The sequence below is a fragment of the Ziziphus jujuba genome, chromosome 11 (genome assembly GCF_031755915.1).
Source record: "Ziziphus jujuba cultivar Dongzao chromosome 11, ASM3175591v1".
Lineage (NCBI taxonomy): Eukaryota > Viridiplantae > Streptophyta > Magnoliopsida > Rosales > Rhamnaceae > Ziziphus > Ziziphus jujuba.
Genome location: NC_083389.1, coordinates 2,506,251 through 2,520,978, shown reverse-complemented (window position 1 = coordinate 2,520,978; position 14,728 = coordinate 2,506,251). Strand labels below are relative to the sequence as shown.

The window sequence follows — 14,728 nt, the reverse complement described above, 5'->3', positions numbered from 1 at the left end:
AGAAGGTTTTGGAACTGGATCACTGGCCAAACAGCTCCAACACTGACCTATACTCTGCATACTGGGCCCATCAGATACAGCAATCTGTTTAGAATAGAAAATGGACTTCCCCATGTCATTTTGACCTAAAATTTGAAACATTGTCGCCTCTATATGTCTTTACACATCCCTCAAAATTTCAGCCCCAAAATCCATTTGAAACCTAAGATATAAGATAAACAGTGGACCTATGTTGCTGGAAATCATGAATCCAACACCATAGGCATTTCAAGCATAACGTTCCTACTCTTTTGTGCATAGTTTTGCCTATGCTTTTGCATACATAACTTAGGCACAAAACATTATCCAAATGTACCTCACATCAATTAAAAATATACAAAAAAAAATATATAAACTCATAAAAGGAAAGGAGGTGATACCAAGGTGTGCATGCTAACCGGTGCATGCACCATCAAGTGCCAAAATTGCCACACTTCAACACTCTCAACGATTTGTGTAGCCATGAATCATATTTTATATTCATTAAGATCTGTTGACTTTGTATACCGTTTGTAAATAAATGATTTTATCATAGACCCATTGTCGTATTGAAACTATATAATAATGGAAACAGAAACCCTTGTTGCCATCTTTATATCGGGTTTACTTGTAAGTTTTACTGGGTACACCTTATATACTGCTTTTGGGCAATCCTCTCAACAACTAAGAGATCCATTCGAGGAGCATAGAGACTAGTTAAAGTAATGAGACTCTGAATATTGAGTGGCTCATTACTTTCAATTGAGATAATGAAAAATCATTTCACATTTTTAGTTGGAACTTTAGGTGGTTCTCCAAAAAAAGATAGCGAAAAAAATTATTCCTAAAGTTTAGACTAAGAGGAATGTATAAACCAATGCTTCCATAGATTCAATCGTGGTTTACATACTATTATAGCTTCCATTCCTATTTATTTGGGGTCATCTCCCATATAAAGAAAGAGTAAGAGTCAAAGAAAAGGTATCGATTCAAATTGATATTTGTCTGGTATCCTACTCACAAAACTAAAAATGAAAAACAACAAAACAATATTCTATCAGATTACTTGTCTTCTTGTAGTTGGATCTCCAAGTTTTTGGAATGCTCCAAATTCTACTTGAGCATCCAAATCGGGGTCAATACCAGCAAAAACATCCCTGAACAAGGTTCTAGCACCATGCCCAATATGTCTGAAGAAAAACAGCAAAGCAAATGAAGCATGTCCAAAAGTAAACCAACCCCTTGGACTGCTATGAAAAACACTGTCAGATTTCAAAGTAGCATGATGCAATTCAAGAATTTCACCCAATTTAGCACGTTTAGCATATTTTTTCACAGTAGCGGGATCACTAGAACTGACTCCATTGAGTTCGCCGCCATAGAACTCAACAGTTCCACCTACTTGTTCGACACTGTATTTCGATTCGACCCGTCCAAAAGGAACATCGGCTCTAACAATTCCATCTCCATCTACCAAAATAACTGAAAATGTTTCAAAAAAAGTAGGCATACAACATACAAAAAGTTCATGACCCTCTTTATCTCTAAAAATAGGGTGTCCTAACCACCCAATAGCAATTCCATCCCCATTGTCCATTGAGCCTACTCGGAATAATCCCCCGTTTGTTGGATTATTTCCGATGTAATCATAAAAAGCTAATTTTTTAGGAATTTTAGACCAAGCTTCGGATAAACTTTGATTTTTGACTAGCCCAACACCAACTCATCAATATATTTCTTATGGAAAGTATCCTTAATCCCATTGATAACAAGTGGGACCAAATAATTCTATCGGGTAGTTACCGAACCATACCACAGAGTTCCAGCAACAACAAAAGCTGCAAAAAAGACAGCAGTGATACTACTAGAAAGGGCGGTTTCAATATTTCCCATACGTAATCCTTTGTATAGATGGAATAGACACGCCAATATGCCCAAGGTCCCTGCTGCAATATGATGAGAGGTTATTCCTCCTAGAACAAAAGGATCAAAGCCTTCCACACCCCATGCCAAATTTACAAATTGTACCCTTCCGGTTAGTCCATAAGGATTGGATACCCATATTCGTGGACCATACAATCCTGTTACATGAAATGCGCCAAAACCAAAGTAAGCCAGCTTTTCAAGAAATAAATGAATTCCAAAGATTTTGGGCAAATCCAAAGAGGGTTTTCCTGTACATTCATCACAAAATATTTCTAGATCCAAATACACCCAGTGCCATATAGCTGCCAAAAAGCATAAGCCATAAAACACAATATGTGCACCGGCCATGCCTTCGTAACTCCAAATACCTGTATTCATTATAGTCCTTCCTATGATACTCCAACCGCCCCATGAATTGGTTATTCCTAAACGAGTCATGAAGGGTATAACAAACATCCCTTGTCTCCACATTGGATCTAGAACAGGGTCAGAGGGATCAAAAATCACTAATTTTTATAGAGCCATCGAATCGGCCCAACAAGCAACTAGAGTTGTATGCATTATATGGACAGCAAGCAAACGTCCAAGATCATTCAATACGATGGTATGAACATGATACCAAGGCAACCCATGGAAATACCCCTCTATCAACAAAAAATAAATACTATGTAACTTTATTGAACTCGAAGAAAACTATACTATAGACTTTCCCTTTTGAGTGGATTATCTCGGGGAAAGGATTAATATTTGTTCTATTATTTTTGTAATAATGGAACAATTTTTTTTGTAGGAACAAAAGGAAGCAGATCTATTCTACACCCGATAAGTACCAATACGCAATGGTAAGAGGTTGATACCTTTTATATGAGTGACTGCATTTATATTTTTTTTTTCGTCATTCAAAGGACCTATTTAAAAGAATTTTCCTTTAGTATTTCTATCTTCCTTTTCTATAAACTTATTAGATCTATGGATAAAATAGGATAAAGCACAATATTATTAAGACAATAAATACATTGTTACGCTTTCACATCAAAGTGAGCTATAGTAATTAATTTTTATCTCATTCAATGCTTATTGGTGTTCCAAAAGTTCCTTTATGAAACCCTGGAGAGGAAGATGCATCGTGGATTGACACATAGTGCAACTTGTTAGATATATTTGGTCATACGGTATTTCCCCGTTCTCTTACCTGATCGAGATATCCTCTCTTTCGCCCAAGAAAGGTTGATTGAATCATCAAAAATTTGGAGCGTGAAATACAGTGAAGTGCAATTTAAACTATTTTTTAGTGGCGTATATAGATTAATATTCTTAATTATAATAATTTATAATTTATGGTTGGCTTGGTTAGACAAAAAAAAATGAAATATAATATTAATATACAGGCTTCGTTTAGAAAAAAAAAAAAAAACCAATTGGTAATATATCTATAATTACCAGTTATATCATATTCTATTTATAAAGATTTTCCATTTATAATATATAATAATGATCTCAAAATGTTAATCAATTGAGTCATGTGAAGAATGCATTGAATATTTACTATTTAGCGGGAAACATGGAATATAAAAAAAAAAAAAAAAGAAGTTGTAGCAAAAGGACATGGTATTGAGGCATTTTTCCTATTTGTTCAAATCCAAATCGGGCATATCTTTACTTGGAGTAGAGCCTAAACCTAAAAAAAGTTGAAGAAGACCATTCAGGAACAAGAAAATTACATCGTGATTTGGATTGGATCCCGATGAAACAATACATCAATGAGAAGTTAGTCCAATAAGTTTAGTGACTTTTTTTATTTATAGGTTTTTAATTTATATATAAATTAAAACAGGCCAAAACTCATCTTTCTTGAAACATGAAAGAAAAAGCCCATGTTTGTTACAAGTTAAAAATGAGACTATTTCATTTCAATCTTTGTGGATTCCATGTATTATTCTCATTATGCATATAAAGGAGGAGCTGTATGAGATGAAAATCTCATGTACGGTTTTGAAATGGAGATTCTTTGAATCAAACGACGCCCGTAATGGATGTTGGCTCAATCCTGATACGAACCTAGGACAACCTGCGCCTAAACCCGTATTATATTAGCCCGGATCTAATTATGTTCAAGTTTTAATGGTCACCTCAACCCCTAATCAACCTGTGATAAGAAACCTTGGTATATAGAAGATGCCGTAATAGGTGATGGAATTCCTATTGATAAGTCAAACTAAAACACTCACTCACTAATGGTGTTTTAAGTGTTCAAAAGAACAAAGAGAAATTCAATCTCACAAAATAAATTCTGAATATTATTAATGGTGTGTTCTTCCTAAAAAACAAGCCCTTTTATAGGATAAGAGAAAACAAAATAAAACCCTAAAATAAAAAAGGAAAAACGGACCATGCAATGAATAATCCTAATATGGTCGAAAGTCTCCTCCTTTCCTAATCTAATTTGGATTAATTAATTCCTTTATTTTGAATTAGGAATTAGTTGATTTACAGTGAAAATAATAAAATACTAAATTTCCTAAACTTATTTTTCCAGAAAAAAAAAAGTAATGGTAATTTCCTAAAACAAAAAGTAGAATCAAATTAGGAAACTAAAATACTAGTTTTTTGACTAAGTTGACTTTGACCAATCTTTGACCAATGTGAGCTTCAAATCAGCTTGAATATACTTTTTAGGATGACAAAGAAGCTTATTATGGAGTCCCACATGTTGCCTTTGCTTGGAAGAAATAGAAAAAGCCAACTCAGTAAAATACAGTAAAGCCAGCAAGCAATACAACAATTTTCGATCAAATTTTTTAAGCTGTCCGTACAAGTCCGTACAAGTTGGTTTTCTTCTGCCTTGACTTGTTTCCATGACCTCTTAGTGATATTTATTGAATCCATAAAGAGTTGGAACCATTTCTTGCTGCCCAGACTCTATAAATGCACAAAAACTGCTACCCAGGTCCGTATCGGCTTCCACCACTTGTATGCCCAAAACAGGTCTTGGATCTTTAGGTATGCACAAGTTCTCTTGAGAATGAATTACCCCCTGGATAAAGGCAGTAAATTTTTCTCTAAACCTCTTAGCTTGAGCCCTAGTGATCGGCCCGGTCTTCATCCGTATTGGGTTAGTAACCCAGCAGGTTGTCTGTTCTGTGGGCATGGACAGATTCGCATAAAATCCGAAGGAAATTATGCGAAAGCTTTACAGAATTATTATGAAGCTATGCGATTAGAAATTGATCCCTATGATCGAAGTTATATACTCTATAACATAGGCCTTATCCACACAAGGAACGAAGAACATACGAAAGCTTTGAAATATTATTTTCGGGCACTAGAGTGGAACCCATTCTTGCCATAAGCTTTTAATAATATGGCCATGATCTATCATTACGTGCGACTATCTCCACTATAGAAAGGGAAAGAAAAAGTAAATCCGTTAATAAATACTAGAAAAAATAGACTTTCTACGTATGTATCGTTCAAAACAACAATTTTATCAGCTGTAGGAAAGAAATGCACTTCATAGAATTGGAAATATGACTAAATTTGTATGCCTAGATACTTTATTCTATGGATAAAGGGTCTAATTGAAAAGGAAGCACTATAAAGATCAATTTATGAGATTCTGGCCAATACAATAACAACTGCTTACTTATGTCATGATATGAGATAAAAGTTAGTGATTCACTTATGTAATAGAGTTGATCCCCTAAGGTACTGAGCAGCGATGTAGCATCAGATCCCAACGATAGTAAGTCTTTTCCTTCTTATGAAGAAATTATTTTTCAAAGATTCTATATAAATTTATATCTGAAACCGAGATAGTTACCTTTTAGAAAATTCTAATGATAGCGGAAATACTTATGCTTTATGAAGGTGGGAGAAAAGATAAAACTGATTAAATCATTAAGCAAAATTAAAGTTTGAAACTCATAACCTCTTTTGGTTAACTCCAGAGAAAAAAAAAAGGGATAGACCCATTAGAAATCTTATTCAATTATATATGGTAGATTAAAAAAATGAGATACTAAAAGAATTTGACTGCTGAGCCATATGAGGTCGGAAACTCTCAAGTACGGTTCTAAGGGAAGGAATTTACCTGCCTATTTCGACCGGGGAGAATAGGCCATTCAACAAGGAGATTCTGAAATTACAGAGGCTTGGTTTGACCAAGCTGCCAAGTATTGGAAACAGGATATAGTGCTTACCCCTCGAAGTTATATTGAAGCACAAAAGGCGTTTCGAATGAGAACACTATTTTATTCTAACTATTTTTTATTTTATATATTTTTTATTTGTTATAATGAACTGTTTATGAATTGTTTGTTGTCCCTATCAGTCAATATAAAATGGATCATTCCTCTGGGAAGAACCAATCAAAAAATTTCATCATATCCCTTCTCCTTCTAAGATTGTTCTATTTCATCGGTTATTTCATAGGGATAAATGATATACAGATAAGTTAGAAAATATATTTCTTTTATGCTGTTAATAATAATAACTAATAAAAGTAAAAGAGACCTTCGAATGACTAAATAGAAATACTAGTATGTCTCTTAGTAATGACTAATGACTGTTCACATGGTTTGGAATAGAGTAATAGTAATATATTCTATGTAAGGCATAAAGTGTCTTCATTTTGGAACTTCTAATTGAGATATGAATACATTAGGTTGCACAAAAAAGAATTGCATCAATTCAAAGCCCCCCAAAAAGATTTTATAAGATTAAAAAGGTCCATTATGCGCCCCCTAGCTATGTCATAATAGATCCGAACACTTACCCCGGATCTACTTCCAAATCATAATTGCTCTAGTGAATAACTAAAGAAAATAGATAGATAGGAGATAGAAGATAAAAAACTAAGTCTAAACATCTCTCATAGGTTCACTAATTACTTAACAATTGGCAGGTCTCTTTGTATGTGTTGTCTAAAAAGGAGAGGACTCAATGATTATTCATTCATCAAAACCAAAAGTTAAAATTTTGGTAGATAGGGATCCCATAAAAACTTCTTTCGAGGAATGGGCCAGGCCAGGTCATTTCTCAGGAACAATAGCTAAAGGACCAGATACTATCACTTGGATCTGGAACCTGCACGCTGATGCTCACGATTTTGATAGTCATACCAATGATTTGGAGGAGATCTCTCGAAAAGTATTTAGTGCCCATTTCAGCCAACTCTCCATCATTTTTCTTTGGCTGAGTGGTATGTATTTCCACTGTGTTTGTTTTTCCAATTATGGAGCATGACTTAGCGATCCTACTCACATTGGGCCTAGTGCCCAGGTGGTTTGGCCAATAATGGGTCAAGAAATATTGAATGGTGATGTAGGCGGTGGTTTCCGAGGAATACACATAACCTCTGGTTTTTTCATTTTTGGCAATCATCTGGAATAACTAATGAATTACAGCTCTATTGTACTGCAATTAATGCACTGGTTTTTACAGGCTTAATGCTTTTTGCTGGTTGGTTCCATTATCACAAAGCTGCTCCAAAATTGGCTTTGTTCCAAGATGTAGAATCTATGTTGAATCATCATTTGGCAGGGTTATTAGGACTTGGGTCTCTTTCTTGGGCAGGGCATTAAGTACATGTATCTTTACCGATTAAACAATTTCTAAATGCTGGAGTAGATCCTAAAGAGATTCCACTTCCCCATGAATTTATCTTGAATCGGGATCTTTTAGCTTAACTTTATCCTAGTTTTACTGAGGGAGCAACCCCCTTTTTCACCTTAAATTGGTCAAAATATGCAAAATTTCTTACCTTTCGTGGAGGATTAGATCTAGTAACTGAGAGTCTATGGCTGACTGATATAGCACACCATCATTTAGCTATTGTAATTCTTTCCTAATAGCAGGTCACATGTATGGGACCAACTGGGGCATTGGTCATGGCATAAAAGATATTTTAGAGGCTCATAGAGGCCCATTTACCGGCCAGGGCCATAAAGGTCTATATGAGATCCTAACAACATCATGGCACACTCAACTATCTATTAACCTACCTATGTTGGGCTCTTTAACCATTGTTGTAGCTCACCATATGTATTCGATGCCCCCTTATCCATATCTAGCTACTGACTATGGTACATAACTTTCATTGCTCACATATCACTTGTGGATTGGTGAATTTCTCATAGTTGGTGCTGCTGCACATGTAGCCATTTTTATGGTAAGAGACTATGATCCAACTACTCGATACAATGATCTATTAGATCGTGTCCTTAAACATCACGATGAAATCATATCACATCTCAACTGGGTATGTATATTTTTAATCTTTCACAATTTTGGTTTGTATATTCATTATGATACTATGAGCACTTTAGGGCATCCCCAATATATGTTTTCAGATACTACTATACAATTACAACTCGTCTTTGCTCAACGGATACAAAACACCCATGCTTTAGCACCTAGCACAATGGACCCTAGTTCAATAACAAGTACCAGTTTAACTTGGGGGGTGGTGATTTAGTGGCCATGGGCGGCAAGGTTGCTTTGTTACCTATTCCATTAGGAACCGTCGATTTTTTGGTACATCACATTCATGCATTTACGATTCATGTGACGATATTGATACTTCTGAAAGGTGTTATATTTTCTCATACTTCACGTTTAATACAAGATAAAGCAAATCTTGGTTTTTGTTTCCCTTGTGATGGGCCTGGAAGGGGGGGTTGGGACATGTCAAGTATTCACTTGGGATAATGTCTTCTTAGGGCTATTTAGGATGTATAATTCAATTTTAATAGTAATATTCCATTTCAGTTGGAAAATGCAGTTAGATGTTTGGGGTAGTATAAGTGATAGTGGTAACTCATATCACGAGAGGTAACTTTGCGCAAAGTTCCATTACGATTAATGGGTGGCTCTGCGATTTCTTATGGGCACAAGCATCCCAGGTAATTCAGTCCTATCATTTTCATTATCTGCATATGGCCTTTTTTTCGTAGGTGCTCATTTTGTATGGGCTTTTAGTCTAATGTTTCTATTTAGCGGGCGTGGTTGTTGGAAAGAACTTATTGAATGCATCGTTTAGGCTCATAATAAATTAAAAGTGATACGAACCTAGGACGACCTGCTCCTAAACCCGTATTATATTAGCCCGGATCTAATTATGTTCAAGTTCTAATGGTCACCTTGACCCCTAACCAGCCCGTGATTAGAAACTTGGTATAGAATGAAGACGGAAAAATAAGTGATGGAAGGCCTATTGATAAGTCAAGCTAAAACACTTATTCACTAATGGTGTTTTAGTTGTTCAAAGAGAACAAAGAGAATTTAATCTCACAAACAATTTTTTGTATATAATTGAAGCTTAATTCTTATTGAAAAATAAGCCTTTAAATTGGCTACAAAGTCACGAAATAAAACCCTAAAAACTAAAGAGAAAAATCGGCCATACAAAGTAGTTTCCTATGGTGGCCAAAATTCTCACTCCTTTCCTAATCTAATTTGGATTAATTAATTCCTTTATTTTGAATTAGAAATTAATTAATTTGCAATGAAAATAATAAAATGGTAACTTTCCTAAACATATTTTTCTGGCAAATAAATAAATAAAAACCAAAAATTAATGATAATTTCCTAAAACAAAAAGTAGAATCAGATTAGGAAACTAAAATACTAGCTTTTTGACTAAGTTGACTTTGACCATTCTTTGACCAATTTGAGCTCCAAATCAGCTTCAATATGCTTTGTAGGATGCCAAATAATCTTATCATGAAGTCCCACACGTTGCCCTTGCTTGGAAGAAAGAGAAAAAGCCAACTCAGCACAATACAGTAAAGTCAGCACAAAATACAGCGAAAACTGGCCAAATTTACTAACTGTTTTTACAACCCCTTTTTGGACAATTTTGAAGCTGATTTGACTTGATTCCATGTCCTTGTAGACATATGTATTGAATCCATGAAACATTGGAACCATTTCATGCTTCCCGGCCTCCATAATTGCACCAAAACCACTACTCGGGTTCGTACCAGCTTCCACCATTTGTATGCTCAAGATAGGTCTTGGATCTTTAGGTATGGACAAGCACTTTTGAATATGAATTACTCCCTTGATAAAGGCAGCAAGATTGTCCTTAAACTTCTTAGCCTGAGCACTAGTGATCGGTCCGGTCTTCATCCGTATCAGGTCGTCACCCTAGTGGGTTGTCGGTTGAGCGGGTTCCGACGGATTCGCATCAAAAAGTTGCTCCTGCTACTTAGCCTAAAGCCTTAAGCATTGTCCAAGGACGTGCTATAGGAGTAACCCATTACCTTCTGGGTGGCATTGCCACAACATGGGCATTCTTCTTCGCAAGAATTATTGCAGTAGGATAATGACTAGGAGGATTTGAAAGGCATTATGGCATTAAGTTTCCAAGGTTTAGCTAAGGCTTATCTCAGGACCCCACTACTCATCGTATTTGGTTTGGTATTTCTATTACTGAGGAATGTCTTTACCAGAATATTTTTGCTTCCCATTTTGGGCAATTAACAATAATTTTTCTGTGGACTTTTGGAAATATATTTCATGTAGCTTGGTAAGGAAACTTTGAGGCATGGATACAAGACCCTTTACGGGTAAGACCTATTGCTCATGCAATTTGGGATCCAATTTTGGTCAATCAGCTGTGGAGGCTTTTACTTGTGCCGCGGAGGGGGGGGGGGGGGCTGGCTCTTAGCCCAGTGAATATCACTTATTCTGGTGTTTATCAGTGGTGGTATATAATCGGTTTAAGTACTAATGGAGATCTTCATAATGGAGCCCTTTTTCTATTATTTATTTCTACCATATATTTAATAGCCAGTTGGTTACACCTACAATCAAAATGGAAACCGAGCATTTTTTTTTGTTTAAAAATGCCGAATTGCGCCTCATTCATCATTTATTAGTACTATTCGAAGTAAGTTCCTTGGCTTGGACAGGACATTTAGTTCATGTTGCTATTTTGGGAGCCAGAGGGGAATACGTTCGTTGGAATAATTTCTCAGATGTATTGCCGCACCCCCAAGGATTAGGCCCACTTTTTACAGGTCAGTGGAATCTTTATGCTCAAAACCCCAATTCAACTAGTCATTTATTTGGTACCTCCCAAGGGACCAGAACTGCCATTCTAACTTTTCTTGGAGGATTCGATCCATAAATGCAAAGTTTATGGCTGACTGATAATGCTCATCATCATTTAGCTATTGCATTTACTTTTCTTATTGCTGGTCATATGTAGAATTAATTTCGGGGTTGGGCATAGTATAAAAAATCTTTTAGAAGCACATATTCCTCTGGGAGGCGACTAGGGCATGGACATAAGGGTCTTTATGACACAATAAATAATTCGATTCATTTTCAATCAAGCCTTGCCCTAGCCTCTTTAGAGGTTATTACTTCCTTGGTCGCTCAACATATGTATTATTTGCCCGCTTATACATTCATAGCACATGACTTTACTACTCAAGCTGCTTTATTTACTCATCACCAATACTTCGCAGGATTCATCATGACAGGGGCTTTTGCTCATGGAGCTATATTTTTTATTAGAGATTACAATCCACAACAGAATGAGGATAATGTATTTGCAAGAATGTTAGACCATAAAGAAGCCATTATCTCCCATTTAAGTTGGGCCAGCCTCTTTATGGGGTTCCATACTTTAGGACTTTATGTTCGTAATGATGTCATGCTTGTTTTTGGTACTCCGAAGAAACAGATTTGATCGAACCTGATGCGAATCCACCCGAGACTGTTCGACCGACAACCCGCTGGGGTGCTGACCCAATACAAATGAAGGTGGGACAGATCACTAGGGCCCAAGCCAAGAAGTTCAAGGACAATCTTGCTGTCTTCATACAAGGGATAAGTCATAGTCGAGAGGGGTTGGCCATATCTAAAGAACCAAGGCCTGTTTTACTCATACAAGCAATAGAAGCCGATACGGACCCGGGTGACAGTTTTGGTACATTTTTGGAGTCCAGGAAGCATGAAATGGTTCCAATGATTTATGGGTTTAATACATATGCCTAAGAGGTCATGGAATCAAGTTAAAGCAGCCTCAAATGCAATCAAAAAGGGCTTGTACGGACAGCATCAACAATTTGGCCGAATTTGCTGTATTGCTTGTTGGCTTTACTGTATTTTACTGTTTTAGCCTTTTCTTATTTTTCCAAGCATCGGCAACGTGTGGGACTTCATATTCAGCTTATTTGGCATCCTACAAAGCATCTAGAAGCTGATTTGAAGCTCAAAGAGGTCAAAGATTTATCAAAGTCAACTTGATCAAAAAGGCTAGCATTTTTAGTTTCCTAATTTGTTTTTACTTTTTGTTTTTGGAAACTACCATTACTTTTTGGCTTTTATTTATTTATTTTCTGGAAAAATAACTTTAGGAAGGTTTTTATTTTATTCTTTCAAGGTTTTTATTTTATTCTTTCCATTGTAAATTAATTAATTCCTAATTTAATATAAAGGAATTAATTAATCAAACTTAGATTAGGAAAGGAAGTATAGTTTCAGCCAACTAGGTTTCTTTATGTGTGGTGGCTGGTTTTCTTTTGTTTTTAGGGTTTTATTTCATGGCTTTGTAGCCTATTTAAAGGCTTATTTTTCAATATGAATAAAACTTTAAAACTTTGATTTGATTAAGAAAATATTTGTGAGATTAATTATCTCTTTGTTCTTTGAGAACACCTAAAACACCATTAGAGAATTGGTTGTTTTAGCTTGACTTATCAAAAGGTTTTCCATCCCCTATTGTGGCGTCTACATTATACCAAGGTTTCTAACCACAGGTTGGTTAGGGGTTGAGGTCCATTCCATTAGAACTTGAACTTAATTAAAGATCCGGGCTAATATAATACGGGTTTAGGAGCAGGTCGTCCTAGGTTCGTATCATTTGGTATCAGAGCTAAATTTTGTTCAGGTTTGATCTATCTTTATTTGCTTTAATTGTTTTTGTGTTATTCTACAATTTTAGCATTAGGTTAAGGTTGCATCCATCCTATACACGTTCAGCATCTGAAAAAAAAGAAAAAAAAAATTCATTCCTAGTTGAATTAGGATTTCCTAGTTTTATCGTATTTTTGTTTCCTAGTTTGTTGGTTGTCTTATATCATTGTTCTTGTTAATCTGGTTTTTGTTGATTTTTCTTTGCTGTTTTAATCTTAGAAATTTGCATTCATATATTAAAAAAAAAAAAAAAAAGAAGTTTACGGCATCATTTAAAAAAAAAAAAAAAAACTGCACATTGTGTTTATTTGGAGGTCACGGTTTGGTGTTTGTTTTGGAGTTGGAATTGCAGTTTTGGTAATTATTCTTGCTACTGCAGTTGTTTGAGTTCTGTGAGTGAAAAAAAAGAAAAAAAGAAAAAAAGAAAGAAGAGGTAAAGTCGAATAAAAAAAAAATAAAGTAAAATAAAATTTCAGTTTGTTGGAGTTTGATTTGTTTGCTGGAAATTTGTTGGAGCTGCTGGTTTTTGATTATTTATTCAATATTTGAGTTGCTGGGAAATTATTCTTGCTGCTGGATATTTGGATTTTGGGTGTTTAAATTTTTTGGATTAAAATTAGTTAAAGGAATTGATACAAAAATTGAATTATAAGAACAACAACCAACACTTTTCTATAATTTTGTTCTCCTTGATTCTCGTTCGTATTTGAATTTCTTTTTCTGGAATTTTATTCTTGAACTCATAATCTACTACCATGTGGTACAGTTTTCAAAAATTCCAACGTTTTCCCATTATTTTGTGTTTTCTTGTCTAGAAAGCCGAAAAATTAGGATTTGTTGGATTCTTTCGGTATTGCCTACTTTTTGCTACTGTCTTGTTGATAAGTTTAATTAAAACATACTAGTGATCTAATTGCTGTTTTGTGGGTGTTTTAATTAGAACTTTGAGATAATTCATTGAGTGGAAAAAGGCAAGAGTGTGTGAGCTTAAAAGAGGGTAAAAGCCGAAACTAGTGTGCAAACACGAGTGTCGAGACCTTGTTTGAGTGAAACACGTGAGAGAGTGAATATTGTGAGGATTTATTTTATTTTTGCAGTACTTTACTAACATGGAAGATTCTAGAATAAGAAGAGGGGATCCACCCTTGAGGATCAATGAGGAAGAGTCCATAGCATTCCATGGCGATGACCGAGCTACCAGAAGTGGAGACCAAGTGGACTTGAGAACTATTTTGGAATCAATACAGCGGATGAGTGCTCAATTTGAGCATGTAAATCAAAGAGTGGGAAGATTAGAAGCCTCACAAGGAAGGCCGAATACAAGAAATAGGCAAGAATTCCATGGAGGACGAGGCCGAGGACGAGGAGGTCGTGAGAGGCCGAGAGAGGAATTTGATGAGGAGCCATTGGACGGTGACTTTGAGGAAGGTATGGACGAAACCTTTGCTGTCCAAGATAGAGCTGGCCGTGGGAGATATAGGAGGGAGGATACAGATGAAGATTTGGGAAATATCAAGGTTAATATCCCACCTTTTATAGGTAAAAGTGATCCTGAAGCTTATTTGGAGTGGGAAGAGAAAATGGAGATGATTTTTGACTGCCACAACTATTCGGAAGGTAAGAAGGTGAAGATGACAGCAATGGAGTTTGGCTATTATGCACTCCAATGGTGGATAAATGAGCAAAGCACCCGAAGGAGGGTTGGTGAAGACTTAATTACAACATGGTGACAAATGAAAGGAGTCATGAGGAAGCGGTTTGTGCCATCCCATTACCAAAGGTTGCTGCATCAAAGGCTTCAATCTTTGTCTCAAGGAAGTAGGTCCGTGGAGGATTATTACAAAGAGATGGAGAT

At 35.8% G+C, this 14,728-nt stretch overlaps 3 pseudogenes; 2 read left to right on the top strand and 1 right to left on the bottom strand.

Annotated features, from left to right (window-relative positions):
- Window positions 1-1,057: 1,057 nt before the first annotated feature.
- On the bottom strand, window positions 1,058-2,520 carry LOC132799858 (photosystem II CP47 reaction center protein-like; annotated as a pseudogene).
- A 4,317-nt stretch (window positions 2,521-6,837) lies between these two features.
- LOC132799908 (photosystem I P700 chlorophyll a apoprotein A1-like) lies at window positions 6,838-8,983 on the top strand (annotated as a pseudogene).
- A 92-nt stretch (window positions 8,984-9,075) lies between these two features.
- On the top strand, window positions 9,076-11,644 carry LOC132799907 (photosystem I P700 chlorophyll a apoprotein A2-like; annotated as a pseudogene).
- The last annotated feature ends 3,084 nt before the right edge of the window (window positions 11,645-14,728 follow it).